Source organism: Mastigoproctus giganteus, chromosome 14 (genome assembly GCF_048544385.1).
Source record: "Mastigoproctus giganteus isolate SK-2022 chromosome 14, ASM4854438v1, whole genome shotgun sequence".
Taxonomy (NCBI): Eukaryota; Metazoa; Arthropoda; class Arachnida; order Uropygi; family Thelyphonidae; genus Mastigoproctus; species Mastigoproctus giganteus.
The window spans coordinates 89,111,415-89,133,521 of NC_143588.1; the positions used below are offsets into that span (position 1 = coordinate 89,111,415).

The following is a 22,107-nucleotide window of genomic DNA, read 5'->3' on the forward strand; positions in this document are numbered from 1 at the left end:
AAGAAATGTTTGTAATTTTCTCCATTGAACATAGGTGGCAGGAAAAAGGACAGGTAGCCACCAGTGATACTCCCAAGTGTTTCAGGGAAACTACTTCTGATGCTGAGACTGGTTGATAACATGGTTTTATCAAGCCCATTGGCGACTGTTGTGAAAATTCATAGTGGCATCTTTTGTGAACTGTGATTTCATCCATGAAAAGCAAACATTGGAGGAAAGTAGGTTCGATATACTGCTGCAGAAGCCTCATGGATGAAAATCATCTTGTGAGAGGGCCTGTATTCCAGCTGTTCCTCTAAAGGTGTTTGGACAGTTTGGTTTTTTCCTGAAATTCAATAGAAACAATCAAAAAAAAAAAAAAAAAAAAAGGTCCTGCCTCTTGAAAACACTGATTAGTATTAGTAATGGCCACATGGTGCAACAAAGCCTATGGCGTATGCTGCACCAGCAAAAAAAAAAAAAAAAAAAAAACCTAATAATTAATAAAAGAAAAGGGAATTAAACCTATTATCCTATGCATTTCCCTCACCTGAAGGTACTGTTCAGATGACCTTTGAATTTCCCCAAACTGTTAGCTTCTACCACCCATGTAGGCAACTTATTCCAGTAATTTTAACTTCCTGGCTAAAATAAAACTTCCTGCAGTCCAATCTAAACACCTCCCCCCGTAACTTGAATTTATGTCTCCTAGTTCTAGCATCATTTATAATCTTGAAAATTTCATCCTCATTCATTTTACTGATGCCTCTCAGAGCCTTAAACACCTCAATCAAATCTCCTCTAAGGTGTCTAGTTTCCAAACTCTGCAACCCACATATTCAAAGTCTTTCTTCATAAGGATGCCCTTTTGCTGATCTCACCAGGCAAGTTACCTGTCTTTGCACCCGTTCAAGAAGCTCGATGTCTTTCTTTAGGTGCAGTCTCCATACTTGAACACAGTATTCCAAGTGTGGTCTAACAGAAGCCTTATATAATGGGATTATCACCACCCTATCTCTACTTGCAAAAGTTGGATAGATCATTGATAGGACACCATGGGCCTTCCTTGCAACCTGTTTACAATGCTCAGAGAATTTCATGTCTGATTGTATCGTAACACCCAAGTCCCTTTCCTCCAGTACTGGGTTTAGTTGAACTCCGCCAAGTGAATAAGTTATTTTGGGATCTGTTTCCCAGGTGTAATACCTTACACTTTGTTGGATTAAAGCATAGCTGCCATTTTTTGCAATATTCTACTGCAATATTTGCAGTATTCTTAACTGGACATCATTGTTGGGGAAAAGTTTCTATGTAGCAACACGGATTTTCACTGCTGTTCCCTTTTGCTCATCCATAAATAAAATGAATGCCATTTCAACATTAGAGTCAAATAACAAAAACAACATGTGAACCGAAAATAACAACAGGAATACTGATTCGCTTGCAAGTAACTTCAGGACAACTGATAAAAAGAATAACTGATGACTTATTTTAAGAACAATCGTCTCAGCAGGAGTAGATGGATTCATTCCAAAATTTGCATGCATGTACAGAGACTATCAAATAATATGCAGGTGATCAAATTTACCTATCGCTTTATTGACAAGTGTCCACTGTGAAAACCAGAAAATGGATTATATATTCTGAAGAGAAGCATTCCTGGACCTCTGTCCATGTGAACTTTTTTTTATCTCTATGCTCAATAGAATATGCTCCCCAAATTTGATATCTTTCAAAAACACCTGCACTGCAACGCCATTATTATTTAGACACCTGCATATCTACAAATAACCTTTATTTACAGGAAACAGTAGCCTTAAACTTCATGGAACACTTCATCAGTTTTTTTTTTTGTAAATGTCCAGTATCTTCCACTATTCGGCCTGCAAAATAGTGACTGCTTTAGCTTTGTTTTTTGGGCAGTCTCTCCTCACACACCTGATGATCCAGTCCATCCCAGATGTTCTCTATAGGATTGGATCAAGGCTGACTGACCAGTCCATCACAATGCAAGCAGTATGACATGGAGGGTTGTCCTGCTGATATAGTTTTGGACCTTCCCTGACATGCTGCCACAATGTAGTCCAATAACAACCAATGGTCACAGGCCAAACCATGAAAAATGGCCCCAGACCATCATTCTGCCTCTGCTAAACTTCATTGTTGGGATGATGCAGTCTGGCAGTTTTCTGGGCACCTGCAATACCCAGGCACAACAGTTGAACTGATTAACCATGTACTGTGACTCATCACTCCAAAGCAGAGCTTTCCATTGTTTTACAGTCCAAAAATGACTGGTCTTACACCAAGCTAGATTGTCTGGCATCGTCAGAGTGAATAGTAGCTGCATAACCTCATATTAAGCAGCACACTGCATTAGTGCTGACATGTGTTCCAATTGTCTCACTGAGGGCCTGTGTGTGTGTGTGTGTGTGTGTGTGTGTGTGTGTGTGTGTGTGTGTGTGTGTGTGTGTGTGTGTGTGTGTGTGTGTGTGTGTGTGTGTGCTGCGACAGCTTCAACCTGCATTTCAAGTGGATGATTCTTGGCAGGGCTTTCCTATCATATGCTCAGCTTCAGAGGTTTTCTGGGTCATTTCATGATGGTTTCAGCACCAGTCTGCTTCCACTTGTAGATCACATGCCAGTTGTTGACCTAGAGCTCTTCAGTGCCACTGAAATGTACAGGCTGATTTCTTATGTAGCACCCTAGTATCATTCTCTTCTGGAAGTCATACCTGTTGGTCATGTCATCATGCATTCACAGTTGTGCTACTGTTTTTGTGAAGGCCTATGAGCATATTTATAGTAGTGTCTGACACATGGTGTTTGGGTACGATGTGATCAGCTATTGATGGAAGGGTGTCCAGATATTAATGGTAGCGGTGAAATATAATTTCTTAATGTATTTAGAGTATAATCCTTAATGATTTATGACAGACCAATTTCCCTGTCCACACAATGGTGGTTGACAGGACAACTGGTCTATACAACAATTGGTTGACAAGGTAGCTGACTGAAATGACCATTATGGACACTACTAGTATTACAAGATATCATGAAAGACAGTCATTTATACTTTAATAAATTAATTTGCCTTAAATTAACTTGCATCACTCATGACTTCAATTTTAAAAATATTCTCACATGACATCTGTGAGGCACTTTTTTAATTTTTATAAAATTTTTTTTAGCTTTTTTACTGAATTAAAAATGATTCGTTAATTATCTGCCAAACTTAAAAAAATCGAATGAAAATAAATGAGAGAAATTAATAATAATAAAAGTTAATCATATTTTTTATGAATTTTCACGGTCATGTGAAGCATTACTGACAACATTACTACTGCTTGTCAGTTGACCAATTTTAACTGGCAGTCTTTTAAATAAAAATTTTTGTATTCCAGAGAGATAGTGTAGAGAAATTTGCAAATAATGCTTCTAAATTACAAGTGTAAGTGTATTTATTTGCAAGGAGTTCACATATTTTCTTGGCAGGAGTGCATAAGTGGCCTGCTTATGCATTTCTGTCAAGGTTATATTCCAATTTTGGAATATATATTCTGAACATTATGAGAAAATCATTTAGATAACATTGCATAATGACATAATGAATGCTCAAGTTACAGGTTTAATAGATGTTTTGGTTTCCACTATTGGCTGAAGGTTGAAATATGGCAAAAGATTTTTCAATATCTTGGAAAAAAACCAGTATATGTTGTCTTTACCTAATTGTATACCTTAATCCAGAAATCAGTATTAGTGTATTGTTTCCTTAATTATTCTTTAATGATGACATAGTAGGTATTGTCTCCCAACTTTTGAGGCGCCTCCGTAGCCAGGTGGGAAGGAGCAGTGCATAGCGCATGCTTCTTGATTAGACCGCTTCTTGATTAGATTTAAGGTTCGAGCCCGTCACCATCAAATACGGAGGATGCAGAAAGGTCAGGGAATGACCACCGCATATCCCCGGAGAAATATGGCCTTAGTTGCTAATGCTCCTAAAACCAAAATAACAACAACAACAACCAACTTTTGACAGAGTCAATAAGACTCCTAATATCTTCAAAATTTTATGTTTCCCTATACAAAACCCTTATGTTTAAATTCCGTGAATAAGGAATTTTCTCTAGTTTTTCTTTCAGAAAACACGCAAATTGACCACAGAATACATGAAATTTAAACACTATACTGGTTGATGCCTTGGTATTTTTTGTTGCTTTGGTATTTAGCACTTATGCACCAAAATAGATCTAATGGGGATATAGACAAACTATATCCTCATTAGATATTAATGTCAGTATTCACATTTATGAGATCATGATAATATGATAATATTAATTATTTATTATTATTGATAAAACATTTAGCAAACATTGTGCAAAAAGTTTTCCTCCCTCTTTTTGACTGTACACATTCATTACCTAAATGAAATGAATCTCTACCCAGATGGTCACTGAGTGTAACCCAGGAAATGGAGTACTGCTGTTGTTGTCTACCTTGTCTAATCTTATGTGGTCATCCTGGAATATAATCAAGGTTGGTAAAGTCATGTATTGTACCCTTCATCTAGGTTATAGTGGCAGTTTTCTGAGATGGAAGTTTGTTCCAACAATTCACCACCCACCCACCACTGAAGACAAACTTCTGTGCATCTGTCCTTCCTCAATTTGGATTTATGACCTTTCAAATGTGTAGTCTGAGCAACAATGTCATCGGCAGGCATTAAGCTTGCTCAATCCAAAGCCTTAAACACTTTGCTCTTAGGTGCCTAGTCTCCAGACACTGCAATTTGCAGAAGTGCTGAAGTCTTTCTTGGTAAGACCACCCCTTTTTTTCCCTTCATTAATCCCTTTTGCCCTTCTCTGCACCCATTCCAGCAGATCTACATCATTCCTAAAATTAAGCCTCCTATATGCAGTACTCAAGATGTGGCCTAACCATTATTTTGTACAATGGGATAATCATTTCCTTATCCCTATAGCAAAGTTCCTGTATATCTTTGACAACCCCGTGAGCTGTCCTGGCAGCCTGTCTACACTGCTGTGAGAACTTCTTATCTGACTGCACAAATATCCCAAGGTCTTTTTCATTTTCCTCTACCCTGCATGTAATACCACACAGCTGGTACATTAATTTGGGATAACTGCCACCCATATACAGTACTTTGCACTTGTCACTGTTAAACTTCATATGCCATTTCTCAGCCTATCTGCCTAATTTTTCTAGATCTTGTTGCAGTAGCTTACCCTGATTACTGTCATTAACCACCCATAAGTCCTCTCATAGAGAATGACTGGATATTACTGTAAACCATGTGCGCACAACATTATTTACCCAGACAATGTCTTCACAGGTAGCATTGTAGTTATAATCTGTGCCTTCCACATTATGAGTCTTGTCAGTGATGCAGGGAACTTTTATGAGCTTTTTTTAATCCATGGTTGAGTTAGTCAGTCTCAGGTGAGGACAGCAAGGTTCTCTCTCCGAGAAATTTAGGTTTTTTTTGTCCAGCAAAACAGGGAACTTTTATGAGAACAGAAAACAGAAAAATTGAGAAGACAGGAATACTCACAATTTATGGATATGGATGAGACAGCTAGACTGCAGCAGCAGGATTCCTGAACAAGAAACTGCTGAATGATGGATTGGTTATGGAGTCAACATGCATGGCCTCCCAGATTGCCAAATCTGACACCTCTGGACTTGGTCAAAGATCAATAATAAAAGTTTATATTCCTTCTATGCCAAACAAACTGTGCAGAAACAAGCTGCAAAATCCACCTGAAAACAAGACCTTACAAAAAGTAGGTCTGAGTTCACATATCATTTTGTGTGGTTAGGGTAACCCAGGGGTTTTCAACGAGGTGGCGCAACAACATTCCAGGGGTGCCACGTAATTTAAGTTTAAGTTACCTCAACTTATTTTTTTATTTTGCATATTTATTTAATTATGAAAAGGTACATTCTTATTATTGTGTTCCATAAACCACAATGACAGTATTTACACATGTCAACTGATCATTCTATTTACAATTCCAAAAAAAAAAAAAATACAAAAAATGTAACATTATAAAAGATAACAGTTGCATTACTGCATTACATACAATATTTAATATTGTATGTAATAATACTGTTACACAAAGATTGCACAGTCATGTCAAAGGGTAATACATCAGAAAGATAACATAGAACTTCAGTCATCAAACCCTAAAAGCTGCATTAAAAGGAAGACCTTGGATTTATATCAAGAGATTTATGGTGCAGAAAAGTTCACAACAAGTGACATATGGCTTGGACATTAGAAAAAAATCCCATGATATGTACTGGAAGGGATAGATTATTCACCCAGCTGCTCAAAAATTTGCAGATGATTTAGCCATCATCAACAGAACAACTCTGTAATGCAGACAAAACAGATACAATTATATATTAGATCTGTTTTGTCTGTATTATAGAGTTGTATATATCTGCGATTTTGCCATCAACAAAATTGATTTGCAAAATAGCAGAGCCTGTAGCAACATTTTGCCATCAAAAAATGCAAGAAGTCGAGAGAGAGAGAGAGAGAGAGAGAGAGAGAGAGAGAGAGAGAGAGAGAGAGAGAGAGAGAGAGAGAGAGAGAGAGAATCCCAGTAGCTGCCTAAAGCAAGCAATGCAACTGGAACTCCTAAATCTGCTTTTTTTGTTGGTGAATCAACTAATTCTAAAACTTTTAAAAATATAAATTGCCCATCTTTACCCTGTTTACTACCACTTTCAAAAATCAGCATGGATGGACTCTGCATTATTCAAAGAATGTTCCCCCCCCACAAATTTATATCTTTTGTTAACTTAAAGAAGGAAACAAAGGCCAGATTTTTACTAACAAACACAACACCTTTGATCCAGCCTATGGATCAAGGCAGTCTAGAATGTCTAAAGAAATGAATAGAGGGAAAGTTTACGAGTCCAATTTTGGAAAAAAGAGAAGACATGAATATAGGTCTTATAGAATCGTTAAAAGTTATTGACATCAAAGATGTGTTTACAATACAGCACTATTATAAAACTATGGCTCGACATTGGTTATCATCAACTAAGGGCCAAAGTTTTATATCCAGTGCTTTTTTTTTGTGAAAAAATAGGTGCCAGTACTCATTCTTTGCTATCAGGAAAAGTTTAAAATCAAAAGGATATGAAAAGTACTCTAAAATTTTGTTTTCCTGATATTGTTACTTTAGTAATAATGTTTTTGGAATAAGAACAACAGATTTAATATATTAACACGGTTTATTGAGCATAAATTTATTATTCAAGTATATAATTTATTATTCAAGTGTATAATAAGCTATAGGTTGTCAACATTTTATGTTCCCCCACATTTACTCCCCCCCCATTTCTCAGACAAATTATAAGGGCCCTTTGTTAGACTATGGACCCTAAAAATAATAAGTAAAAATAATTTTATAATAAAGTTTTTGTAGAATATTCCAAATTTTTATTAAGTTTTCATCTGACACCCTATGCCGTCTTCTTTTCTTCCTCTTTGTGTATCTCTTGCTGAATGACGTTTCCGAAGCAGATACGAATCGACATTTTGCTGAATCGAAGCAGGTCAGCGGTGGGCCTACAATTTTAAGAAACAGTATGAAGAAACTGTTTTTGTCATTAATGAAGCTCTGGTTGAGCTGGCGATCAGATTCATTTACGAAAATCCTCATTCACATTCACTCGATGAAATTGGTATCGTACTCAAATGCTTCAATTCTTCCGAAACCATCTTTTCAATTAGGTATTCCTGAAATCCACGAATTGTATCTCTTTCATGTAACCTGATTGACAATTTTCTAACTTTATTCTCACCAAATGCCAACATTTCGTGTTTAGAAGGTTTAATACCTTCGTTGTCCTCGTTTTCCTTCTCTCGTAATTGGTATTGTTGCTTGTTCTTAAATTTGATATTTTTCTTTCTTTTTTTTTTTTTTTTTGAAACTGTCCAAAATGTCAGTGTCATTGGGATATTCAGGTACTGTGACCATACAGAAAAATGTGGATAATGCACTTCCGCAAAACAACAGATGATTATTATTCGTCGGGGTAAAAGAAAATCACTCCCTTCTAATTCTCGAACGGGGTGCTTACAGTTGATTCACAGTGGTGTCCAACCTACGGCCTGCCCAGAAAGTGAACTAAATCAGCATTTTAAATTTTGTTAATTATCAAAAAATTTTTCATTAAATGTTTTGTTTAGTAAATGTGATTGTGTATTGTACTTAGTAAAATTTTCGAATATTTTTAATTTTACTTTTAGAAGCAACAAGATAGGGAAAATGTAACACAATAAAGAAATCTAACTTTGAATTTTTTTTTTTGAATATGGCCCCTGTACGGGAAAAGTTTGGACACCACTACAGTAGAAGGTGGACCAGAGCCCATTGGGAATACCTCTTGATCTGCTCACTGTTGACCAGCGCGACTTCTCCATATGTGGGATAGGTTTTACCAGGTACCACTGAGTTGTAGAATGTAATCCCTTTAGCTCTCTTAATTTGTGCAGCAGCACTAATTGCCTGAAGGCCAGAAATGCGAACAGGGCGTACCAAGTTAATTTTCTCCTAATCCGTTCGCTATATGAAAATTTTCTTCACTCAATGTAAACTATTTTAAATGTAACTTCCAAGGGGAATTCAAAATAATTAAACAAAGCTCTGACTGAGTAATTTACAATTATAAAAATGGTTATACAGTTTTATATAGAAAATATCTTAATAATAGGCAGTGAAAAATGCAAATTTAGTTAAATAATTTTAAACTTATTTGAATATTAGGTAAACATGTGAAAAAAATTTATGGAATATTACAAATTTTGAAGTGCATTGCATCCAAATGTCACACGTCACTGTTAATAAAGGTGCCAGTATGTTTTTTTTTTTTTTTTTTTTTTATGCTATACCCTTGCATACCGTCCCAAAAAAAGCACTGGTTTTATCAGACAAAGAGCAGTTTATTAACTTATTTCAAAATGAAATGAAATGAGTTAATAAACTATGAGGCAAAATGAATGATCTGAAGATTTACCGCAAGAAGACATGCAATAAATGATTCAACAACGTTTTCCAACAAATTATCATTGATTTGTTGCAAAACGTGTACATTCAGTTACATGTACATGAATGTACATGTATATATTTTAAGTGAAAATAAAATTCTTAAGCTATATATGCATAATATATATGCATAATTTCATTTCAAAATGAAATGAAATGAGTTAATAAACTATGAGGCAAAATGAATGATCTGAAGATTTACCGCAAGAAGACATGCAATAAATGATTCAACAACGTTTTCCAACAAATTATCATTGATTTGTTGCAAAACGTGTACATTCAGTTACATGTACATGAATGTACATGTATATATTTTAAGTGAAAATAAAATTCTTAAGCTATATATGCATAATTTATTATGTATTTATCTCTTAAGAATCTATATATCTTCCCTGCTTCAACTAAAATTTTTGTTTAACAACTAGTAAGTCCTAGCTCGTGTCAGATATACATAAAAGGTGTTCCATAACATGCAATCCATATTTTCATGATCGATTCAGGACCTGAAAAAATAGCAAAAAAAGTTTATACACCAATGAGCCAAAACATTATGATCACCTACCTAATATGATGTTGGTCGTCCACGTGCAGCCAAAACATCTTGTACCCGGCGAGGCATGGATGTTACAATATTTCTAAATGTGCATTGTGGTATCTGGTACCAACACATAACCAGAAGATCCTTTAACTCCTGTAAGGTCCGTGGTTGAGACACAGCAGATCGGAGTTGCTGTTCCAAAACAAACCACAGATGCTCGATAGGATTGATGTCTGAAGAATTTGGAGGCCAGGGCAATACTTGGAAGTCTTCCTCATGTTTTGCAAACCAGTCTCGAACAATCTGGGCGGTGTGGCATGGTGCATTATTCTGCTGAAAGACTGCACCGTCAGAGGGGAAGATCGTTGCCATGAAAGGATGTACCTGGTCAGCAATGATGTTTAGGTATGTGGTAGACGTCAGAGTGCCCGGCACATGGATGACTGGACCCAGGGTATCCCAGCGGAACATTGCCCAAAGCATGACACTGCTGCCACCGGCTTGTTTTCGTCCCACAGTGCATCCAGGCACCATCACTTCCCCAGGTAAATGAAGCACACATACCTGGCCGTCCACATGGTGCAACATGAAACGTGATTCATCGGACCAGACAACCTTCCAATCACTCAAGGTCCAGTTTCGATGCTTGTGTGCCCATTGTAGGCAAGACGCTGTTGCTGTTGAACCGCGATTAGCATAGGCACTCGGAGTGGCCTGCGGCTACACAGCCCCATTTTCACAGGGTTCGATGTACTGTGTTGTGACACATTACTTCCATCACCAGCATTCCAATTACCAGTAAGTTGTGCCACAGTCACCCTTCTGTTGCCACATATCATCCAGGAGAGCCTTTCTCACCTCGAGCATCGATGAGCAGTGGTCATCCAACACCCTGCCGGCAGTTCGTGGGTTTCCCTTCTCGGACCAATTTCAGTAGGTACTAACCACTGCTGACCGTGAGCATCCCACCAGCCGTGCCGTTTCAGACCCAGTTATCTGGCCATTACAATTTGGCCTTTGTCAAACTAGCTTAAGTCCGCTGCCTTTCCCATCTGAAGAGCAAGAGTAACACTGATTAACGGAGCTCAGTATCAGGTGTTTTTTATGTCGTGTCTCGACCCACGCACGCGCTATAGTTCACCAGCAGTTGCTTTGATTTGCATAACAACTTGCTGGTCGTAATGTTTTGGCTTATCGGTGTATAAACATATGTCCAGTTCTCAATGGCAGTCATTTTAAAAAAAATAGCTGTGGTGTCTTGAAAATGGTAAAAAACAATAAACAGACACATACCTTAATTGTTTATCCATACTAGGTATATGTTGCCAGCAGGTGGTTGATTGCTGGAACAAACTTCCATCTGTTGTTGTAGAAGTTGATAGCTTAAATAGATTCAAGGCAGAACTAGACAAACATTTGGTGAAGTGGATGGGTGAAATGAGGTTTTTTTTTTTTTTTTCTTTTTGGCTGATGCTATTTAAGCTTGCTTTCTTGCATAATATGCCTTTACTAATGCTAGTATAGTACACAAGTAGATGAGGTGCTCTCATCAAAAAAAATCATATTAGGTGTCCCTAATATGATTTTTTTTTGTACCTCGGCAATAATGACTCGGTCATCTTCCGAGATGACCGAGTCATTTCACTCAGAACAGATTGTACAAGGGTGATTTAATCCTCTGTTTCTCAATCCCTAAATGAAAAAATATGCTCGTGTGGCATCTGAGGTATATTTTTTTTTGTTTTTATTATTAAAATTGATTATTTGATACTTGAGGTTGTCACAGACATTCTCTCAGGTATGACAAGCTGGGGTAGCTACCTGGAAGTCTAAAATGCTGATGGAACTGATATTCGGGTGGCACTTCAGCCGAGTGGTCCGTCCAAATTTTGCCAAAGTCCGGTCATTCTATGACAACCTAATCCTCTGCTTGCAGCATCACGATGCTGGGACTGTTAGTAACCCTGGGTATAACTTCCGTGTGGAAATCCTCAAATCTGGCACTAGTATACTGGAGGTGACCATCCAAGTGCAAACCTGTGCAGGGGTTGAGGTGTGGCTGTATGCCTTTTCTGTAGATACTTCCAAGGACACTGTTCTTTTGAATTGGCTTCTGTAATCACTGCTCTCTCTTCCAAACCAGTTTACACATGTGGCACAACCAATCAGCATCCTTTTAAAGTCCAGTGTAAACAAGGTTCTTCTTTCAACTCCTCAACCTTCAACCGATGACGGTACTACATACTAGGTTCTGATGCCCTCTGTGCTTGGGATTTTCATAAAAAGAACATTAAATTTCATCTTTTTTACTAAATTGAAAATGGTGTCCTATTACACTGAACAACAAATTTTGGGTCATATCTTGTTATGGGCATGAAAGTAAGTTTACTATATAGATTTTGGGAAACTAAACACTAAATAGTTTTTAAAATGGCAGATTGGCTCTTGTTTTTGAAAAAGGTTTTTTTATATTTATACAAGGTATTTTTTATTTATATAGCAGTAAGATGTAGCTACGAACATACCTGTATTAAACATGGGACCTTTTCGCCTTTTGGTTGTTATTCAGCTTTGGGAGCATCCCTTATCACCATCCAACAATAATCTGCTAAAATAGTGGCACTCCATTGGCTTTTATATCTCTGTTCCATCGCTGCCATGTCTTGATGGAAGCACTCACCATGTTCATTGCTGATGGCATCACAATTTGGCGGGAAGAAATTCAGATGTGAGTGCAAGAAATGCTTCTTCAATGACACGTTGTACCCCAGTTTTTTGTAAGAAGTAATGAGAACTTCCACAAGCTGCCTGTAGTTGCTGGCTTTAACATTTCCTAGAAAACCAGTTGAAACATTTCAAAAGGCTTTCCTCACTGATTTATCGCTATCACTAATGACACATTTGAACTGTTCGTCTTTGAAAAGTTGCCTTATTTGTGGACCAATGAAAATACCTGCCTTAATCTTCTCTGTACTAAGTCTTGGGAATTTCTTCTTGCAAATATGTGACTGCAAGACTGTTCACCTTTAAAGCCTTCATGAAATTTTTAATGAGCCCCAGTTTGATGTGGAGTGGTGGTGGTTGTTGTTTAAGGGTTTTAAGACACAAGGGCATCAAAGGCCAAGATGTGTCTTTCCAGGTTTTTTTTAATGTAAATCAAGTTTTTTTTCAGATTTGTTTGTCAAATTGGATTTGCCAAATAAAATTAAACAGTTCATCAAGATTTGCAGAGTTGTCTAATATCTGTTGAAGGGTAAGTGGATTCTGATTATTGCATAAACTCTGGAAGCAAAGGAATCTGGAATTCTGAAGCGTGGGCATACCAAAAGTATGTGTTTTACTCTAAGCTGAACTTGAGATTGAAAACAGAGAGGGGGATTTTCATTAGCCAATAGATGATAATGCGTGAGGTTAGTATGGCCAATTCGTAGTCTGGCAAGCATGACTACTTCTCTGTGACTTTTTCTGATGCTTGATTTCCATATTTGAGGATTCGGTTTTATTTCCTGCAGTTTATTATTGGTTTGACTTCTCCATATCTGGGCCCATTCGTCCTCACTAGTTCTAATAATAATTGGTCTGAAATCAGTGTATGGTACTATCATTGTTTTGTTGGGCCTTTTTCTGTAGCTGACTTTGCTGCATTATAGTAGTAGTAATAGAGGCATGTGATGCAAGAAAGCAAGTGTATGTAGCATCAGCCCAAAAAAAAATAAAGAAATAAAAATTTCACACAAGCATTCCCTCTCAAAGTTTGTCCAGTTCCTCCTTGAATTTATTGAAGCTATCAACTTCTACAATGACAGATGGAAGTTTTTTCCTGCAATTAACCACCCACTGACTAAAGACAAATTTCCGTACATCTATTCTACAACTGTCTCTCCTCAATTTGAATTTATGACTCCTCAGGTTTGTAATCCGAGCAAGAGGAAGAATCCCATCAGCATTGAGCCTGCTCAACCCATTCGAGGCCTTATACACCTCAATCAGATAACCTCACAGGTGCCTAGTCTCCAGATGCTGCAATTTGCAGAACTTAAGCCTTTCTTGATAAGAGGACCCTTCATTCCTCTCACCAATCTTGTTTCCCTTCTCTGTACATGCTAAAGCAACTTTGCATCCTTCCTAAAATGAGGCCTCCAGACTTGTACACAGTCTCAAAGGGTGGCCTGACCAATGCCTTATACAAAGAGATAATTACCTCCTTTTCCCTTCTAGCAAAATTCCTGTATATCATTGACAATACCCCATGACCTGCTCTGGCAGCCTGTCTGCATTGCTCAGAAAACTTCATATCTGACTGCACAATCATTTTTATTTTCTACCACCTTAAGTGTAGTACTACATGGTTGGTAGGTTCCTCTGGGGTTATTTCTACCCATATGCAGTACTTTGCATTTGTCAATGTTAAATTCAGTTGCGACTTCTCAGCCCATCTACCCAAATTTTCTAGATCCTGTTGCAGTAGCACTATTTATTATCTGCTTTTTCATTGCCTTCTGTTCCAGAGTGTCCTGGAATCCAGCAAAGAGTTATTTCAGGGTGTGTTTTTTTTTTTTTTTGACTGAGTTTGATTAGAAAGCCAATTTCTTGTAGGATGGGATGACAAGAATGATATTTACCCTGTATGACTGAGATAGTACTGAGCAAATCAGAATATATTAGGACAGAAAGTGATGATTGCTGACATATTTCACTTAATGCAAGCTGGATGGCATATAATTCTGTAGAAAGTACCCAGTGGCAGAGACTTTGAAACTACATGCAAAGGGAATACAGCTGCAGCACCTACATGTGAATCATTTAGAGCCATCTGTATAGATTGTGTTTTCCAGTGTGTTCCAAAGTATATGGTTGGCATGTAGCTGTTGGATGTTAAATGATGGAATGGTGTTTTTTGACCACTGAGTGAAGTATAGATCGATGTCTGTATCATCTCTATCCCATGGAGGTAAACATATTTGTTCTTTCTTCAATTTTATCGAGATCAATTTTCCACTTCTGTGTTATTTCCTGGCTTTATTAGCTTTGATTTCATAGAGTGTGGTTCAAAGACAATGGAGTGGTGAAAGCAAAATTTTATTTGGATATACCAACAGTTCAAATGCTGTGTTCTTCATCCCAGGTGTTAATGATTTTCGTCGAGGCCAACTCCTCTTCTCGTAGTGCATATCTATGGCAAAACTATCCCACCAGCAGAGAAAGCAACAATACTTAGTGTAACTCTTTTGTAGTCCTAATAAAATGACGATTACCTTTAAGTCACCACATATCTGCCATTCATACTTCTGATAGTGTACACCTAAGACGATTTTTTCCGTGTTTGCGTATGTTTCTTCTTTGAGGGTGGCATATACAAGAGGTATTGAAGGCAACATATTTCCATTGTGTAATAACAGCCATAAGGCTAACCTTAGAAGTGTCTATAAATAGTCAACATTGTTCAGGAACATGCTTCATGTTCATTGCTGTCATTAGACCGTCACATCAACATCCTTCCAAATGGTGAGTTCACCTTCTGTTTGATAGAATTTATCATGTCTTTATTTCAAGTACGAAATGTTTTCACTTTCACAGAATGATCTAAAAGATTCCACTGTTCTAGCCTCAAGGCCAAAAGTTCTGCCTTTTCTTTGGCAGTTTGAGATCACTGATGAGGTCATTAAGCTCTCTTTCTATGATCTCATGTGGTTTGGAAGGTAAAGGTTTGGACAAAATGGCAGATCGCTTGACATAGATGGCTGCTGTACTTCTTTGTGTATATCAAGTTTATGTTCATTAGTATCTTCATATTCATGAGAGTGCACAGAAAATGGTCAGGTGGTTCAGGAATAGGTAGTACTTCACCATAAGGCACAAGACAAATTGTAGATGGTATATTTGGGTATATCACTGTCCGCTTTTTCTTCATTGTCAACCCTTTTCTAATAGGAGGCACCATACAGAAGTAACAGTCTGTGACATGATTTGTTGGCCCCCTCCATATCATTGGCACTGCAAAAGGCATAAAATGACCCTTTCAATTCATCCACATGCTGAGTTTTGATGAACAGGAAGTGCACCATATGTGTGGAATCCAGTTCTTGTCCTGGTCACTTACTTTACACCCAAAGTACAAGAAGTAGGCCTTTTCTATGGCTCGAATTAAGGGACACTTTCTTGAAGCTAACGTGGCTTCTCCACACACGTAACAGAAGTCATCCAGACTATTCACACAATTATGGGGCATATTAATCTTACACAACAAATACTGTGCAAAAAAGGAATCACAGAGAACAACCGTTAACCATTTTTCTGAGAGCCATAGTTGATAATGTAGAGTAACTTGCTAATATGAGACCCCAAAGGTAATTTTAAAACAAGATCTAATCAACAAATTTTAATGTTATTTTCGTGTTCAGCAGCATAAAATTAGTCCAGATTGGGTAATTTCTTTTTTGTAATATTTTACCTGTCCAGTATTATTTATGATTTGCTGAACTCATTACAAAATATCGAACAAAAATAACGAACACATTTTAATTATTAGAATTTTGAAGATCATTCAACCTCCAAATTATTATTATTATTATTATTGGCTACATGGCGCAAGGAAGCCTGAGGCTTATGCTGCACCAGCCAAAAAAAAAATTCTCGAGTTACCCTGAGAGAGAGAGAGTCAAAAGTCGAAGGGAATCACTAAGAAAGAGAAGAATGATGATATCCAGCTCAGGACCCTGGGTGTGCCAAGCCCATACTCCAGATGTGAGCCCCTGGGTGAGTTGAAACACGTGCCCATTCCACATGAATGCCTTTTGTTTTAGTTGCCTGTTTCCATTTAGTTTCTGCAAAGCCCATAAAAACTAAATTACAAGATTAGACAGATATCACAGAAATGGATATTATCGCTTGTCTGCTGCCTGTCAAATGCAACACATTTTAAACACATTTTAATATACCATTTAACTAAACTTTAATGGTATATTAAAATAAAAACATAAAATAATGTTTAACCAGGGGGTCTCACTCCCTGTTCATTTTGTTTACCAATTCCCATGCACACTTTTCTACGTAAAATGTAGAGGTATGGCAGAGTAAATCAAATCTTTTCTATGTAAAAGACACCTGTCGAAATGCACTGATCAATATTTACGTATCTCTCTTCTCCCATTGGTTATCCCACCACATGGCATTCTCAAGTTGAATATAGAAAATGAAATTAGACTAAATATTCCTGTGTAATTGGCAAAACCTTCATTTACATAGGTCACTTAGGAAAAGGCCTTTTCGTTTGGGTTCCATAATCATTATTATTAGCAACATGGTGTAAGGAAGCCTGAGGCTTATGCTGCACCAACCAAAAAAAATTTGAGTACCCTGAGAGGGAGAGAGAGAGAAGTAGGAGGAAGTCACCAAAAAGAGAACAATGATGATATCCATCTCAGGACCCTGGAGGTGCCAAGCCCATATTCATCAGATGTGAGCCCCTGCATCCAAAAGAGCAAGATTAAAATATTTACAAACTATACTAATATTTACAGAATACTAAACTGTTTACAAATATACAAACTATATTGGGTCTATTCATTAGCTGACATTGCAATGGAACATCAAATTAACATTAGCATAAGTAGAGGCATATGATGCAAAAAAGCAAGCTTCCGCAGCATCAGCCAAAAAAAAAAAAAAAAAAACGCTCCCACTTCACCCCTCTGTTCGTTCCAAATACCTGTCCAGCTGAGCCTTAATTTATTTAGGCTATCAACTTCCACAATAAGGGATGGAAGTCTGTTCCATCAACCAACTACCCGCTGGCTAAAGGCAAATTTCCACACATCTATTCTACATCTGTCTTTCCTCAATTTGAATTTATGCTCTCTCAGGTGATTATTCTGAGCAAGAGGAAGAATCCCATCGGCATTGAGCATGCTCAAACCATTCAAGGCTTTATACACCTCTATCAGATCACCTCGCCAGTGCCTAGTCTCCAAATACTGTAATTTGCAAAACTTAAACCTTTCTTCGTAAGAGCAACCCTTTGTTCCATTCACTAATCATGTTGCCCTTCTCTGTACCCGTTCCAGCAGTTCTACATCCTTCTTGAAATGAGACCTCCAGTTAGTTAGTTAGTTAGTTATTTTTGGTTTTTAGGAGTATTAGCAACTAAGGCCATATTGCTCCGGGATATGCGGTGGTCATTCTCTGACCTTTCCACATCCTCCGTATTTGGTGGTGACGGGCTCGAACCCCGGTCTAATCAAGAAGCATGTGCTATGCACTGCTGCTCCTTCCCACCTGGCTACGGAGGCGCTGAGACCTCCAGACCTGTATACAGTACTCAAGGTGTGTCCTGACGATTGCCTTTTACAAGGGAATAATCACCTTATCCCTGCTAGAAACTGGTATTCAGTTTTGTTAATATTACTGTAGAATCTGTTTGAGTGTTATAAATATGTGAATGCGAATGTTGACTGAATTCTGTGGCTGAATAATTAGTTATTTACAGTTTTATTGGATTCAAATTTGGCGGTAATACTACTAAAGCCGTATGCATTAGGGTACCTACAAACGCTCCTGCTTGTTTGCACAGGCCAAGTTTGTGCAGTCAATCTGGAGCGTGTATATAGTGCAGGCCACCTGAATGGCTGCCTTGCCCGGTCTGTGCAGGTAAATTTGAGCGACGGATATCTGCCCTACACAGACCTACAGGTCTGTGCAGGGCAGATATATCCTATTTAATGCATCTTAAATTCTTCACTACCCTTAAGCTGTATGAAGAAATTCTTCTTCGCTAGATAATATTACTCTATTTGAATCGTTACAATATATTTTTAAAAACAATTTTACAGATACTTTTCCAAGTGTAGCAGTCGCACTAAGAATTTTTCTAACTTTACCAGTTTCAACTGCCTCAGATTAACGGAGTTTTTTAAAATTAATCAAAAATTAATTACGATCGACAATGTGTCAACAAGAACTTTCTAATTTGGCAATAATTTTAATAGAAAATAACCTTTTGGAAAAAAAAAAACATAAATGTAATAATTAATAAATTCGCATTTCTTAAAGCAAGGAAACATAAATTTGTATAATTTTTTAACATTATGATTTTCCTTTTATTTTGTTATTGTGTGTGTTAGATTAACAAAATAAAAGGAAATTCGTCCACGATAGAGTGACCCATGCGTAGGGCACCCATTAAAAAAGGTAAAGTCAACCCACTGCAGGATGGAAGCCTCCTCAACAATTCATGCTGAGGGAAATGGACCATAATCTGCCACGCTGGTCCAGTGCGGGTTGGCAGATTGACTGTATTCAGCAGTCAGGGGTTTGAACCCCGGTCTACTCAAAGAGCGTGTGCTGCTGCACTCCCGCTCCTGACCACTTGGCTACAGAGGCCCTGGGCACCCATTATCATCCCTCTTTTATTATCGGTTAATTCACTTATCCATACTGACATCGAATTACCGTCTACGTGAATGCAGTGTACCTATATACCTGTCAAGACAGGGCCGTGCTGAACCATTTTAGTACCTGAGGCAAGAATGAAAAATATTAATACTGTTAATGATGGCGACATTGGCAATTATTTAATCTTTCTTTTGGCACCCCTTTAAGCTATTTAACCTGAGTCATTATTATTAATAATATCCATATGATGCAAGGAAGCCTGAGGTTTATGCTGCACCAGGAAAAAAAAAGTTCCTGAGAGAGAGAGAGAGAGAGAGAGAGACTCAGTCAAAAGTAGAAGGGAATCACCAAGAAAGAGAAGAATGATGATATCCAGCTCAGGACCCTGGGTGTGCCAAGCCCATACTCACCAGATGTGAGCCCCCGGGGTTAAGTTGTTCACCTTACTCTCGGCACGGCTCTGTGCCAAGTGATGGGTTCGCACACTAGCGAGAGGGGTGACAGTGTCGTGTTGCCGAGGTACCCCGATGAATTCTGCCTTTTTTTTTCAGTGTACGTATTTTGGCTAATTTAATATGGTTAATATAATTCGTTTAAATACTCCTTAATTGGTCTTTGAAGTTGTCACAGACATTCTCTCAGATATGCCAGACAAGCTGTACTTGCTAAGGGAAATGGACCCTGGGTCCATTGAATGGTTTAAGCATGCTCAATGCTGATGGGATTCTTCCTCTAGCTCAGAAAAATCACCTGAGAGGGCATAAATTCAAATTGAGGAAAGACAGATGTAGGATAGACGTGCGGAAATTTGCCTTCAGCCAGGGGGTGGTTGGTTGGTGGAAGTTGATAGCCTAAATAAGTTTAAGGCTCAGCTGGACAGGTATTTTGAACGAACAGAGGGGTGAAGTGGAAGTGGGTTTTTTTTTTTTTTTTTTGGCTGATGCTGCATAAGCTTGCTTTCTTGCATCAAATGCCTCTACTAATGCTAATGCTACCTAGGAGTCTAAAACGCTGATGAAACTGATATTCGGGTGACACTCAAGTCATGCGGACCCAATTTCGGCGAAGTCCGGACGGTCTGTGACAGCCAAATCCTCTGCCTGCACCTTCACGTTGGTGGGACTGTTAGTAATCCTGGGTATAACCTCCATGCACAAGTACATGGTGGGTGACCACACAGGTGTGAACCAACATAAGCAGGGGTCGAGGTGTTGGTGCCCACACCACATGGAGGAATGCCGCCCCTCTATGTTACCAGGCAGTACTAGGTGGTAGATGATTCTCATCAACCGGTGAAATACCACCACTTTGCTTATTGGAGGCTTGAAGTGGTGGAACCCATGTTTAGTATCTAGAGCTAAGTTCCGGTCAACCCTTCCCTATCTCTTCCATCATGCAGAGTGATTGATGACTTTTGAGGTTATGATGAACGTCGTGGCGAGATCCAATATTCCTTACATATCGAAGGTACAGCTCTAAAACGGTGTTCGCAGGCCGGCCGCTAGTTAGTACACCGGACTGAACCTATTGGTAACTCTCTAGGAGGCTTCCAGATCAGCTAGTGTATAATCTTGCTACCTCTACTCTGCCAGATAGTGACTGGAGGGAGTCCGAGTAGTGTGTTTGCGGGGAGCATTGTCGAGGCCACGTTATGTCAAGGATCTGGGTATATTCTTACTATGTGTACGCCGTATCCAAAAATTTCATTACTTCATACAGCATGTCCCACCCGCTTTTTCTTACTATTGAATACACCATGAATTGTCAAACTAATAAAGCATATCTGGGAATAGATCTAAACCTCCCAAGCACTTCCTAATTCATTTCACAAATATACGTGGTCTCAATTCTAATCTCAACGATGTCCATTTCCACTTGCAGTCTACCATACCCCATGTACTTTTTCTGACAGAATCTCAGTTATCAGTTGATTGAACTACTGCTCATCTCAAATGCCCAAATTATTCCCTGTATGATTCTTTTCGCCTCAAAGGTGGTACTTGTGCATATGTCCGTTCTGATATTCCCTATTCTCTGACTTGGCAATTTGGAATCTCCTCTCTTTGATCTTCCCGGCTTAAAATCTCTCTACCTCATTGTGTCAAATTCATCTGTTGTCTCTACCGTTCTCCCAACTCCAATAATCATTTGGAGCTCTTTGACTTCCTCTCTTTGCAACTAGACTTTCTCTAGTCCAACTTTCTTAACAGTGAGGAAATTTTCCTTGGTGATTTTAATATTCATAACTCCAGCTGGCTTCCGTTTTCTAGTTACACCGACCCAGTTGGCTGAGGCTTTTGCAATTACTAATGACCTAGCACAGATTGTTCATTTACCTACAAGAATACCAGACAATCCTAATCATATAGCCAATACGCTTGATCGTTTTCTCACAAACAACCCTTCTAAGTACACGGTCGAAGTTAGAGGTCCTTTTAGCACTTCAGATCACAACTTAGTTATTGTCTCTTCTCCAATGGAACCTTTATCTCATGGCTATTCCCAACCGCGTGTTGTTTGGCATTACAAGAATGCAAAATGGGATGACCTGCGAGACTTCTTTTCTTCTTTTCCTTGGTCGGATTACTGTTTCAAAACTTCTGATATCAACGTTTGCTCAGATCGTGTCAGTGAAATTATTCTTGCAGGAATGGAATCCTTTATCCCACACTCCACTTTAAAATCTCGTCCTTTATCTAAACCGTGGTTTTCCAATAAATGTGCTAAGGCTGTTCAAGAGAAGAATGTTGCATATCGTAATTGGCTTGTTTCTAATTCTTCAGTTTCATTTTCTGCCTACACCAAAGCTTGCAACAATTGTAAAACAGTTATTAATCAGTTCAAACTAGAGTTTGAACAGGCTAAGAGTAGAAAACTTGCTTCTTGCCCTAATGGTAGCCAATCATTCTGGTCTCTTGCCAAAGCTATTGGCCGCAACTTTTGCCCATCTCTGTTCCCACCTCTGTCCAAACCAGATGGTTCTGTTGTCACTTCAGCCAAGGATAAAGCTGACCTGCTAGCATCCCATTTTTCTACCAGCTCATGTATTAATGATCTTGGTAAAACACCTCCCACTATTCCCAACACGCTCCATTCAATGCCTCCTGTGGTCTT

The 22,107-nt window shown here is 38.3% G+C and overlaps 1 protein-coding gene across 1 annotated transcript in view; it reads left to right on the top strand.

The window, feature by feature from the left end:
- LOC150075330 (transcription termination factor, mitochondrial-like) overlaps positions 1–8,428 on the top strand; it is a 29,324-nt gene extending 20,896 nt beyond the window's left edge. The window contains exon 3 of the mRNA XM_090388449.1: positions 8,356–8,428. The gene's annotated coding sequence lies outside the window, so the exon portion shown is untranslated. The remainder of the gene's footprint in view (positions 1–8,355) is intronic.
- Positions 8,429–22,107: the final 13,679 nt, after the last annotated feature.